This window comes from Gymnoscopelus microlampas (genome assembly GCF_963454915.1).
Source record: "Gymnoscopelus microlampas genome assembly, chromosome: 10".
NCBI classification, from domain to species: Eukaryota; Metazoa; Chordata; class Actinopteri; order Myctophiformes; family Myctophidae; genus Gymnoscopelus; species Gymnoscopelus microlampas.
Window position 1 is genome coordinate 47,585,055 of NC_139947.1, and position 14,439 is coordinate 47,599,493.

Genomic DNA, 14,439 nt, shown 5'->3' on the forward strand with positions numbered 1-14,439 from the left:
GATTCTCAACCATTTTAACGTCAAGGACCCCTAGTTTGACATGCAAGGATGTACTTCAGTGTGCATGAGGGGTGTGCGTTACAAGTACTGAAAGTGTGTGTGGTGTAAATGTGTATGTGTTTAATTGATATTTCTGTCTGTGACATCTTTTTAGATGGATCTAAGTTAGAACACACAAATCTTTCTTATGGGGGCCACCTGGCACAAAATATAATTTAAAAAAAATACATAATTGTCATGATTTAAAAAAAATAGCAGATCTACAAGCTCATAGCGCGGCACTCGGTGCCGCGCTATGAGCTTGTAGATCTGCTATTTTTGAATAGCCATAGTATAAGATGATGGTTAAAATGGGTTAAATAAAAAAACCTCCCTCCACATGGACTCTGCCTTGTCGTGGCGTGGAGGCTTGCGTGCCTCTGTGACCCTTGATCCCTGGTGGTCAGGGGTCAAAGAGGTCAGACCAAAGAGTCCAAATCCAAGACACTTGCGGTGTTCTGGGACCCATCTGGTACCGAGCTATCTACTGCCCCCTGGAGGATGATGTGCGCTGCTGTTCGGCCCCACTGACCACCAAGCTAGTAGCAAAACGCACGCACGCACGCACACACTACCACAACTGGTGAAATTCCATGTATATTCCATTCCTTGATTCTAAGCTATGCTAAGTAATAGTATTAAAGGGATAGTTCACCCCGAAATGACTTTTTTTTCTATCGATTATTCACCCCATGGAGACTTGAATTCATGGACATTCTTTTGTTTTTGTCTCATTCCTAAGACAATAATTTGATGACCAGCAGCGGTTCCGGTAGGAGACACAAAGAGTCTATGTCCCTTTATTATCAAGTATTGATAGTGATGATAACAATAATAATGATAATGATAATAATAATGAATTATACTGAATGACTTTTCTCTTTCACTGCTGTAGAGTGTGACTGACTCTGCTGCCCCCTGCTGTCCTGACTGACTTCCTGAACGACATGAACGTGTGCGTCACCAATGTGTAAGTCCCTCATCGAAGACACTTCTCACATGTCCAACACTTTACAATGGAAGCATTATTTAGTCACAAGGAGTGGTGGAAAAAGTACTCACATCCTTTACTTAAATAAAAGTATCAATACTGCAGTGTAGAAATACTCTGTTACAAGCACAAGTCCGGAATTCAAAATTTACTTGAGTAAAAGTATAAAAGTATTGGTATAAAAATGTACTTAAAGTACCAAAAGTAAAAGTACTCGTTATGCAGAATGTCCCATTTCACAAGTTTTCTAATGTATAAAAACCTTTTGAAAATAGCCGATCTGATGCGAAGCATTGTGAGCTTGTAGATCGGCTATTAGTAAAAGTAAAAGTTACTAGTTGCTTTGTAGATTTTGATTATTATTGTTACAAAACATACATTAACCACTTCAGCCCTATATAAACTTTGGCTATTTGAAAATAGCAGATCTACAAGCTCAACACGTCGTTCTACATTGCAGTATTGATACTTTTTCCACCACTGCTTTTAGGTGTATTTAGAAAACACAAACACTCACAACTTCAAAGACGCTGGTATGGAACTCCTGGTTTACAAGGATAGGGTTCAATTCCCTACAGTGTCCTACTGATATTTCATCTGTGATATTGTAATAGTTATTATACACCTTCTATTGTATTGCGATAGTTATCTCTCTCTCTCTCTCTCTCTCTCTCTCTCCTCTCTCTCTCTCTCTCTCTCTCTCTCTCTCTCTCTCTCTCTCTCTCTCTCTCTCTCTCTCTCTCTCTCTCTCTCTCTCTCTCATATATATGATTCAGTAACACTTCAGCTGTCCGTTTCAATTTGAAAAGATGTAGTGTCAGGGCCCCCCATGAAAAAGATTTATATTTATGCTGTAACACATTTTTTTAAAAGTTATTTGTCTTGTTTGTTGTTCAAGTCAAAGCACCAGGAAGGCTGTACTTGTCAGCCATCTGTTAGCTCAATGGGTTGAGACGCAGTATTCATGATCCAGAGGCCATGAGTTCAAATCCTATTGATGTCTTTCCTATGATTATTTCCTTTGCAGACTGGCTTCCAGAAGATCAACTGAAAACTACCAGGAAGGCTATATTTGTCATCCAACTGTTAGCTCAATGGGTTGAGACGCAGTATACATGATCCAGAGGCCATGAGTTCAATTCCCATTGATGTCTTTCCTATGATTCTTTCCTTTGCAGACTGGCTTCCAGAAGATCAACTGAAAACTACCAGGAAGGCTGTACTTGTCAGCCATCTGTTAGCTCAATGGGTTGAGACGCAGTATTCATGATCCAGAGGCCATGAGTTCAAATCCCATTGATGTCTTTCCTATGATTCTTTCCTTGAGTGGGTTCGATTCCCACTCCGAGTCATGTGTCCCCGGTAACTTGGGGCAACGGATAAATTGACTGATATCCTTAGTGATGCTTCCCTTTGCAGACTAACTTCTAGAAAACAAGTTAAAACCACCAGGAAACGTGTAACTCTCAGCCAACAGCATAGCTCGACTGGTAGAGCGTCTGTCCAATAACATGACTTGACTTGACTTGAGTGGGTTCGATTCCCACTCGAGTCAAGTGTCCCAGGTAAGCATCACTAAGGATATCAGTCAATTTATCCGTTGCCCCAAGATACCGGGACACTTGACTCGAGTGGGAATCTAACCCACTCAAGTCAAGTCAAGTCAGGTTATTGGACAGACGCTCTACCAGTTGAGCTATGCTGTAGGCTGAGAGTTACAGGTTTCCTGGTGGTTTTAACTTGTTTTTCTAGAAGTTAGTCTGCAAAGGGAAGCATCACTAAGGATATCAGTCAATTTATCCGTTGCCCCAAGTTACCGGGGACACTTGACTCAAGTGGGAATCGAACCCACTCAAGTAAAGTCAAAACCACCAGGAAACCTGTAACTCTCAGCCAACAGCATAGCTCGACTGGTAGAGCGTCTGTCCAATAACATGACTTGACTTGAGTGGGTTCGATTCCCACTCGAGTCAAGTGTCCCAGGTAAGCATCACTAAGGATATCAGTCAATTTATCCGTTGCCCCAAGATACCGGGGACACTTGACTCGAGTGGGAATCTAACCCACTCAAGTCAAGTCAAGTCACGTTATTGGACAGACGCTCTACCAGTTGAGCTATGCTGTAGGCTGAGAGTTACAGGTTTCCTGGTGGTTTTAACTTGTTTTTCTAGAAGTTAGTCTGCAAAGGGAAGCATCACTAAGGATATCAGTCAATTTATCCGTTGCCCCAAGTTACCGGGGACACTTGACTCGAGTGGGAATCGAACCCACTCAAGTCAAGTCAAGTCATGTTATTGGACAGACGCTCTACCAGTTGAGCTATGCTGTTGGCTGATAGTTACAGGTTTCCTGGTGGTTTTAACTTGTTTTTCTAGAAGTTATTCTGCAAAGGGAAGCATCACGAAGGATATCAGTCAATTTATCCGTTGCCCCAAGTTACCGGGGACACATGACTCGGAGTGGGAATCGAACCCACTCAAGGAAAGAATCATAGGAAAGACATCAATGGGATTTGAACTCATGGCCTCAGGATCATGAATACTGCGTCTCAACCCATTGAGCTAACAGATGGCTGACAAGTACAGCCTTCCTGGTAGTTTTCAGTTGATCTTCTGGAAGCCATTCTGCAAAGGAAAGAATCATAGGAAAGACATCAATGGGATTTGAACTCATGGCCTCTGGATCATGTATACTGCGTCTCAACCCATTGAGCTAACAGTTGGATGACAAATATAGCCTTCCTGGTAGTTTTCAGTTGATCTTCTGGAAGCCAGTCTGCAAAGGAAAGAATCATAGGAAAGACATCAATGGGATTTGAACTCATGGCCTCTGGATCATGAATACTGCGTCTCAACCCATTGAGCTAACAGATGGCTGACACGTACAGCCTTCCTGGTGCTTTGACTTGAACAACAAACAAGACAAATAACTTTAAAAAAATGTGTTACAGCATAAATATAAATCTTTTTCATGGGGGGCCCTGACACTACATCTTTTCACATTGGGGTCCACTGCCCAAATACATGTCAATTTGGGGGGTTGACAACAAAACGTTTCAGAACCACAGATTCCAAGGAAACAGCTGTAGGTGAATGGATAGAGTCACTGACTAGGGAGCCGCAGGTAACAGGTTCAAGCCTCAGCTACAGCAGCAAGTCAGGATGTCAAATCAAATAGGTATTATTAGGAGTGAAATGGTTGTGTTTCTTCACCCCAACTGCACATGACAGCAGTTTTATATCAGTTTACATGTACGTTATTTTCAGTGATGAAGACAAACCGCACAGACGTTCACTGTACTTTAGTACATTTTGTAAACTTATGACTCTGAGTAGAGTAAAATATCTATAAATCCTTAGTACATGTTATTATGTGCCCTATAGTAAAGTGAAGACAGTTCATCATTTACAACTGTCTGTTAATGTGACTTTCTCCTTACCTGTTGCAAACTACCTGGCTTTCATGAATGCAGATGCCAAACAATTACTAGAATTATCTTTCATGTTTAATATATGATTCGTAAGACATTCGTAAAGAGTGTGTTGACCATTTGCTAACGTTATCATGGGCCTTGTTGTAAAGTGAAGACTATGCATTATTATTTCATGTTTAACAGTGATTAGTAAAACATGTGACATCAAAAAGTGGAAAAAGTAACGTTATATAGTATACAAGTATACAACAATTTATTAAGATATAAAATGTAGCAACTCTTGGCCACAGCACACTGACATTTAAACAAAGAAATTAATCACAACAGAATCACAGAGTAGCAGCTTGGAGCCTCTGCAGTCACCACCTCCCAGTGCAAGTTAGCTTTAGCTGCTAAGCTAAACTGCTAAGCATGGAGGACATTACTAGCCTACACATCAAAACAAACAGTGGATACAAACAGCCACCATCAAAATACCCCCTAGTCATAATGCTACTTCATGTGTGTAAGATTAGCCATTTTATGTTACCTCGATCACCTGCAACAAGACAGTTAAAACACATAAAACATGAATTAGACATATTTCTGTCCAGTCTGCAACTGCATCACTGTTCACTTCCTCCCTAGTAGGCTACTGCAGGTGTAATGCAGGTAATCAGTGTGTTGCCAGATTTTGCAAAAGAAACAAGCGGACAGGTCTATGAAAACAAGCCCAAAAGAAGCAACTAGGCTCAGGCTCATGATTGATAACGTCTGCAAATGGTTTACATACTCTTTACGAATGTCTTACGCATCATTTGCTTAACATGAATGATAATTCTAGTAATTGTTTGGTGTCTGCATTCATGAAAGCCAGGTAGTTTGCAACAGGTAAGGAGAAAGTCAACATTAACAGACAGTCATAAATGATGAACTGTCTTCACTTTACTGTAGGGCACATAATAACATGTACAAAGGATTTATAGATATTTTAGGAATGTTTTACAAAGCATGTTAAACATGAACAAACACATTAACAGACAGTTGTAAATGATGAACTGTCTTCACTTTACTATAGGGCACATAATAACATGTACTAAGGATTTATAGATACTTTAGGAATGTTTAACAAAGCATATGTTAAACATGAACAAGCTACCAATAGCTTGTATATATTATGTAACATCAGTTACAAATGATTTAATAATCATTTACAGATGTATTATACATGGCTTATTCATGAATAGTTACTAATACCTTTATAGATGATTTGTAACCGTAGTTATAAAGGTTTTAGTAATCATTTACGAATGTCAACAAACAGGTTGTTAATGATTTGTTAATAGTCTACAAACTGCTTATAAACGTTTATAAATGCTTTAGAATGGGTCGTTACAAATGATTTAATAATCTTTTACAGATGTATATAAATGGCTTATTCATGAATAGTTCACTACTTACTAATACTTTACAAATGATTTGTAACTGTAGTTATAAAGGTTTTAGTAATCATTTACGAATGTCAACAAACAGGTTGTTAATGATTTGTTAATAGTCTACAAACTACTTTTGTACTTTTGTATAAACGTTTATAAATGCTTTATAACGGGTCATTATTGTAAAGTGCTACCAAAAATGTTTCCCCCAAAAACTTGTTAGGAGTACGTTTCAGGCAATTTAAAGTTGATTGGTAGTGACTTTTTTTGTGGTCCCTAACATTCATCGAGCTCTGGACTTAGTAATTTTTTTACCGTTTCGGTAGTGACACTACCGAAACGAAAAAAAAAATGTTCCCCCAACAACCTTTTAGGAGTACGTTTCAGGCAATTTAAAGTTGATTGGTAGTGACTTTTTTTTCGGTCCCTAACATTCATCGAGCTCTGGACTTAGTAATTTTTTTTCCGTTTCGGTAGTGACACTACCGAAACGGAAAAAAAAATGTTCCCCCAAAAACCTGTTAGGAGTACGTTTCAGGCAATTTAAAGTTGATTGGTAGTGACTTTTTTTTTGGTCCCTAACATTCATCGAGCTCTGGACTTAGTAATTATTTTTCCGTTTCGGTAGTGACACTACCGAAACGGAAAAAAAATTGTTCCTCCAAAAACCTGTTAGGAGTACGTTTCAGGCAATTTAAAGTTGATTGGTAGTGACTTTTTTTTTGGTCCCTAACATTCATCGAGCTCTGGACTTAGTAATTTTGTTTCCGTTTCGGTAGTGACACTGCCGAAACGGAAAAAAAATTGTTCCCCCTAAAACCTGTTAGGAGTACGTTTCAGGCAATTTAAAGTTGATTGGTAGTGACTTTTTTGTGATTTTTTTTTTCCGTTTCGGTAGTGACACTACCGAAACGAAAAAAAAAATGTTCCCCCAAAAACCTGTTAGGAGTACGTTTCAGGCAATTTAAAGTTGATTGGTAGTGACTTTTTTGTGAATTTATTTTTCCCATTTCGGTAGTGACACTACCGAAACGAAAAAAAAAATGTTCCCCCAAAAACCTGTTAGGAGTACGTTTCAGGCAATTTAAAGTTGATTGGTAGTGACTTTTTTGTGATTTTTTTTCCGTTTCGGTAGTGACACTACCGAAACGAAAAAAGAGATTGTTCCTCCAAAAACCTGTTAGGAGTACGTTTCAGGCAATTTAAAGTTGATTGGTAGTGACTTTTTTGTGATTTTTTTTTTCCGTTTCGGTAGTGACACTACCGAAACGAAAAAAAAAATGTTCCCCCAAAAACCTGTTAGGAGTACGTTTCAGGCAATTTAAAGTTGATTGGTAGTGACTTTTTTGTGATTTTTTTTTCCCGTTGACGAAAAATGACGAAAAATGCTGGTGACGAAAAAATGCTGGTGACGAAAAATGACGAAAAATGCTGGTGACGAAAAAATGCTGGTGACGGAAAATGACGAAAAATGCTGGTGACGAAAAAATGCTGGTGACGAAAAATGACGAAAAATGCTGGTGACAAAAAAATGCTGGTGAAGAAAAATGACAAAAAATGCTGGTGAAGAAAAATGACGAAAAATGCTGGTGACGAAAAAATGCTGGTGACGAAAAATGACGAAAAATGCTGGTGACGAAAAAATTCTGGTGACGAAAAATGACGAAAAATGCTGGTGACGAAAAAATGCTGGTGACGAAAAATGACGAAAAATGCTGGTGACGAAAAATGACGAAAAATGCTGGTGACGAAAAAATGCTGGTGACGAAAAAATGCTGGTAACGAAAAAATGCTGGTGACGAAAAATGACGAAAAATGCTGGTGACGAAAAAATGCTGGTGACGAAAAATGACGAAAAAATGCTGGTGACGAAAAAGGACGAAAAATGCTGGTGACGAAAAATGACGGAAAATGCTGGTGACGAAAAAATGCTGGTGACGAAAAAATGCTGGTGACAAAAAATGACGAAAAATGCTGGTGACGAAAAATGACGAAAAATGCTGGTGACGAAAAAATGCTGGTGACGAAAAATGACGAAAAATGCTGGTGACGAAAAAATGCTGGTGACGAAAAATGCTGGTGACGAAAAATGACGAAAAATGCTGGTGACGAAAAAATGCTGGTGACGAAAAAATGCTGGTGACGAAAAAATGCTGGTGACGAAAAATGACGAAAAATGCTGGTGACGAAAAATGACGAAAAATGCTGGTGACGAAAAAATGCTGGTGACGAAAAATGACGAAAAATGCTGGTGACGAAAAATGCTGGTGACGAAAAGAATGCTGGTGACGAAAAAATGCTGGTGACGAAAAATGACGAAAAAATGCTGGTGACGAAAAATGACAAAAAATGCTGGTGACGAAGAAATGCTGGTGACGAAAAAATGCTGGTGACGAAAAATGCTGGTGACGAAAAATGACGAAAAATGCTGGTGACGAAAAAATGCTGGTGACGAAAAATGACGAAAAATGCTGGTGACGAAAAAATGCTGGTGACGGAAAATGACGAAAAATGCTGGTGACGAAAAAATGCTGGTGACGAAAAATGACGAAAAATGCTGGTGACAAAAAAATGCTGGTGACGAAAAATGACGAAAAATGCTGGTGACGAAAAAATGCTGGTGACGAAAAATGACGAAAAATGCTGGTGACGAAAAATTACGAAAAATGCTGGTGACGAAAAATGACGAAAAATGCTGGTGAAGAAAAATGACAAAAAATGCTGGTGAAGAAAAATGACGAAAAATGCTGGTGACGAAAAAATGCTGGTGACGAAAAATGACGAAAAATGCTGGTGACGAAAAAATTCCGGTGACGAAAAATGACGAAAAATGCTGGTGACGAAAAAATGCTGGTGACGAAAAATGACGAAAAATGCTGGTGACGAAAAATGACGAAAAATGCTGGTGACGAAAAAATGCTGGTGACGAAAAAATGCTGGTAACGAAAAAATGCTGGTGACGAAAAATGACGAAAAATGCTGGTGACGAAAAAATGCTGGTGACGAAAGATGACAAAAAATGCTGGTGACGAAAAATGCTGGTGACGAAAAATGACGAAAAATGCTGGTGACGAAAAAATGCTGGTGACGAAAAATGACGAAAAATGCTGGTGACGAAAAAATGCTGGTGACGAAAAATGACAAAAAATGCTGGTGACGAAAAAATGCTGGTGACGAAAAATGACGAAAAATGCTGGTGACGAAAAAATGCTGGTGACGAAAAATGACGAAAAATGCTGGTGACGAAAAAATGCTGGTGACGAAAAATGACGAAAAAATGCTGGTGACGAAAAATGACGAAAAATGCTGGTGACGAAAAATGACGGAAAATGCTGGTGACGAAAAAATGCTGGTGACGAAAAAATGCTGGTGACGAAAAATGACGAAAAATGCTGGTGACGAAAAATGACGAAAAATGCTGGTGACGAAAAAATGCGGGTGACGAAAAATGACGAAAAATGCTGGTGACGAAAAAATGCTGGTGACGAAAAAATGCTGGTGACGAAAAAATGCTGGTGACGAAAAAATGCTGGTGACGAAAAATGACGAAAAAATGCTGGTGACGAAAAATGACGAAAAATGCTGGTGACGAAAAAATGCTGGTGACGAAAAATGCTGGTGACGAAAAATGACGAAAAATGCTGGTGACGAAAAATGACGAAAAATGCTGGTGACGAAAAAATGCTGGTGACGAAAAATGACAAAAAATGCTGGTGACGAAAAAATGCTGGTGACGAAAAATGACGAAAAATGCTGGTGACGAAAAAAATGCTGGTGACGAAAAAATGCTGGTGACGAAAAATGACGAAAAAATGCTGGTGACGAAAAATGACAAAAAATGCTGGCGACGAAAAAATGCTGGTGACGAAAAAATGCTGGTGACGAAAAATGCTGGTGACGAAAAATGACGAAAAATGCTGGTGACGAAAAAATGCTGGTGACGAAAAATGCTGGTGACGAAAAATGACGAAAAATGCTGGTGACGAAAAAATGCTGGTGACGAAAAATGCTGGTGACGAAAAAATGCTGGTGACGGAAAATGACGAAAAATGCTGGTGACGAAAAATGACGAAAAATGCAGGTGACAAAAAAATGCTGGTGACGAAAAATGCTGGTGACGAAAAATGACGAAAAATGCTGGTGACGAAAAATGACGAAAAATGCTGGTGACGAAAAAATGCTGGTGACGAAAAATGACAAAAAATGCTGGTGACGAAAAAATGCTGGTGACGAAAAATGACGAAAAATGCTGGTGACGAAAAAAATGCTGGTGACGAAAAAATGCTGGTGACGAAAAATGACGAAAAAATGCTGGTGACGAAAAATGACAAAAAATGCTGGCGACGAAAAAATGCTGGTGACGAAAAAATGCTGGTGACGAAAATTGCTGGTGACGAAAAATGACGAAAAATGCTGGTGACGAAAAAATGCTGGTGACGGAAAATGCTGGTGACGAAAAATGACGAAAAATGCTGGTGACGAAAAAATGCTGGTGACGAAAAATGCTGGTGACGAAAAAATGCTGGTGACGGAAAATGACGAAAAATGCTGGTGACGAAAAATGACGAAAAATGCTGGTGACAAAAAAATGCTGGTGACGAAAAATGACGAAAAATGCTGGTGACGAAAAAATGCTGGTGACGAAAAAATGCTGGTGACGAAAAATGACGAAAAATGCTGGTGACGAAAAATTACGAAAAATGCTGGTGACGAAAAAATGCTGGTGACGAAAAATGACGAAAAATGCTGGTGACGAAAAATGACGAAAAATTTCCAGAGCTCGATGAATGTTAGGTACCAAAAAAAAAGTCACTACCAATCAACTTTAAATTGCCTGAAACGTACTCCTAACAGGTTTTTGGGGGAACAATTTTTTTTCCGTTTCGGTAGTATCATTACCGAAACGGAAAAAAAATTACTAAGTCCAGAGCTCGATGAATGTTAGTGACCAAAAATAAAGTCACTACCAATCAACTTTAAATTGCCTGAAACGTACTCCTAACAGGTTTTTGAGGGAACATTTTTTTTTTCGTTTCGGTAGTGTCACTACCGAAACGGAAAAAAAATTACTAAGTCCAGAGCTCGATGAATGTTAGGGACCAAAAAAAAAGTCACTACCAATCAACTTTAAATTGCCTGAAACGTACTCCTAACAGGTTTTTGGGGGAACAATTATTTTTTCGTTTCGGTAGTGTCACTACCGAAACGGAAAAAAAATTACTAAGTCCAGAGCTCGATGAATGTTAGGGACCAAAAAAAAAGTCACTACCAATCAACTTTAAATTGCCTGAAACGTACTCCTAACAGCTTTTTGGGGGAACTTTTTTTTTTCCGTTCGGTAGTGTCACTACCGAAACGGAAAAAAAATTACTAAGTCCAGAGCTCGATGAATGTTAGGGACCAAAAAAAAAGTCACTACCAATCAACTTTAAATTGCCTGAAACGTACTCCTAACAGGTTTTTGAGGGAACAATTTTGGCCTCCACACTTAGTGATTTTTTCGGATTTAACTTCGTTTCGGTAGTGACACAATGGTGTCACTACCGAAACGGAAAAAAAAATACATTTTAAAGTACGAATGAGGTTACTAGGCGTAAGTATGTAGTTGTAAGCCTGCCTTTAAATGTCCATTGCCGCATCGACAATGCATGGGGCGCTTAAAATTAAATATCTCCAAAACTACAAATGATTTTTTTTTAAATCTCAAGCATGCATGTCCACAGTAAGGTGGAATTTTTGAACTGTGAATGGAGTTTCTAGGTGAAAGTGTTTTTTTGAGGTCCCAAAACCTTCCATCCGCCTCCATTCTAAATCTCTGAACTTTTAAAGGAGTACAATTCTAAAACTATTAAACATTTCAAAGATTCCTTTTCAGGCAAACATGTCCACAGTAAGATGAACATTTTAAAGTATGAATGGGGTTACTAGCAGTAAGTATGTAGGATTAGTAGCCTGTACTCGTTTCCCTTTAAATGTCCATTGCCGCATCGACAATGCATGGGGCGCTTAAAGTTAAATATCTCCCAAACTACAAATGATTTCAAAGAAAACATCTCAAGCATGCATGTCCACAGTAAGGTGGAGCACAAATGATGTGAATGGAGTTTCTAGGTGAAAGTGTTTTTTTGAGGTCCCAAAATCTTCCATCGACCTCCATTATAAATCTCTGAACTTTTAAAGGAGTACTATTCTAAAACAATGAAACATTTCAAAGATCCCTTTTCAGGCAAAAATGTCCATATTAGGATGCACATTTTAAAGTTTGAATCGGGTTTCTATTCTATATATGACATTTTGAATCTTTACAGTCAGTTCACCTTCTTTTGGGTCTTGAGTCGAACCAATTACTCCCGCGGAGACATCAAATTTCTCTTTTGGGCCTTGAGTCTTGGGACTCAAGGCCCAAAAGAGAAATTTGTGTTTTACAATTTAGTAGAGTCTGCCTTGATCTTCAGACCAAAGAGACAGCTGTAGGCAGTGGTGGAAAAAGTACTCAAATTCTTTACTTAAGTAAAAGTATCAATACTGCAATATAGAAACACTGTTACAAGTAAAAGTTCAAAATGTACTTGAGTGAAAGTACAAAAGTATTGGCAACAAAATGTACTTCAAGTACCAAAAGTAAAAGTACTATTTAATGTTTGAAAATAGCAGATCTACAAGCTCACAACGAGTCACGATGCGACACGTTGTGAGCTTGTAGATCGACTATTTTCAAATAGCCTATAAACTAGGGTTAAAGTCGTTAATGTATGTTTAATAATATCATAATTTATCTGTGATCTGTTTACCTGTGGATGATTGAGAGTTATTTTTCAGCCAGAGGTTGTGCTTTATGAATGCTGGTAATCTGTATATGAATGGCTCCTTTTGAATATGACATTTTAAATACAGTATGCACTTGCTTACTTGGTTCGTCAACATCAAATAATTGTAGTAGAGATAATTGGGATCTTAAACTGGCAGCATTTTGGATGAACATGATAGTTCAGTCACAGCAAATTACAATATGAGCAAACCGATACCGTACACAGACAGACATTGGCATATACTACAATATAACTATGTAGAATGATTGATGCCTAACTGGATGGTCTTCAGTGCATCCAAACGTAATGGGACATTTAGGGACATCTGAATTCAATTCAACCTATCTGTGATAAGGTTTATCTGTCTATCTAGTACAAATAAAAAATCCTGATCGATTCTATATCTTAGAACTTCATATATAGGTCTAGGACTTTAATGCAGTGTGGTTCAAATGAGCGTTGTTATTCAATCACGCCAAGCAAATTCAAAAAGCAGACTTTTTATTTTAACAAATTGCAGGACAAAGTTTATCATTCAAAAACAATGTAGTGCAAGATACAGGTAAACATGTCCAACAGGATCTAAATAACGTACTTGGCATTTGTGAACAAACAGTGTAGATAGATCCTAAACAGCATAACACAACACAACACATGACACGCCTTTACTCTCCTTTCTCACTGTGTGTGTGTGTGTGTGTGTGTGTGTGTGTGTGTGTGTGTGTGTGTGTGTGTGTGTGTGTGTGTGTGTGTGTGTGTGTGTGTGTGTGTGTGTGTGTGTGTGTGTGTGTGTGTGTGTGTGTGTGTGTGTGTGTGTGTGCGTGCACATCCTTACATGCGCGTGTCCAGGAAGTTTGTCGTCTGTCCAGGGGGAAAAAAATGATACAAAGCATCCAGGAAAACAAAGTACTTCCTAGTGCTGCATACATTAGCATACTGCTTAATGAAATATAGACAGCTTCCAGTGTTCATTCCTCAATGTAATTTTACACAATCAAAATATTGCAGGTAAAGAACATGTTTATTGGTTTGGACGGCGCTCTACATCACCGCGTTTTATGCCATGCCAAATTTGAAGCAAATGTTGGAAGTAGTCATATCCTAGCCTGAATTAAACAAATCAAAGGACAGGAGGCGAAACAGATGAGGATGATGATGATGGGGCAAATTAAAAATTCCATTCCTCACAAAATTGCAATTGAGAATGTAATGATTAACTGAGAATGTAATACTTCACCCACCTTTGAGAATTTAGACGGAGAGTGACATTTTTCCTTCTGGAGTTTTGGTCCTTAAACTTTCTGTTTATAAACCCTTGATTCATCATTTGAGCCATGGTTTGTACTCCTGACTCACATGCCATGCTAGCATGGAAGATGGAATTGAGAATAATTGAGTAATAATTAACTAAGAATGTGATACTTAATCCACCTTTTAGAATTTAGATGGAGAGTGAAACGGTTCTTTAGGAGTTTTGAACCTTTAACAAACGGTTTATAAATCACTGATTTATCTCACATGCTAGCTGGCATGGAAGATGCAATAGAGAATGTATTACTTCACCCACCTTTGAGAATTTAGACGGAGAGTGAATTTTTTTCTTCTGGAGTTTTGGCCCGTAAACTTTCTGTTTATAAACTGATTTAACGTTTGAGCCACACTGGCATTGAAGATGCAACCGAGAATGTAATATTTAACACACCTTTTAGAATTTAGATAGAGTGATGATAATCTTCTTCATGAGGTTTAATC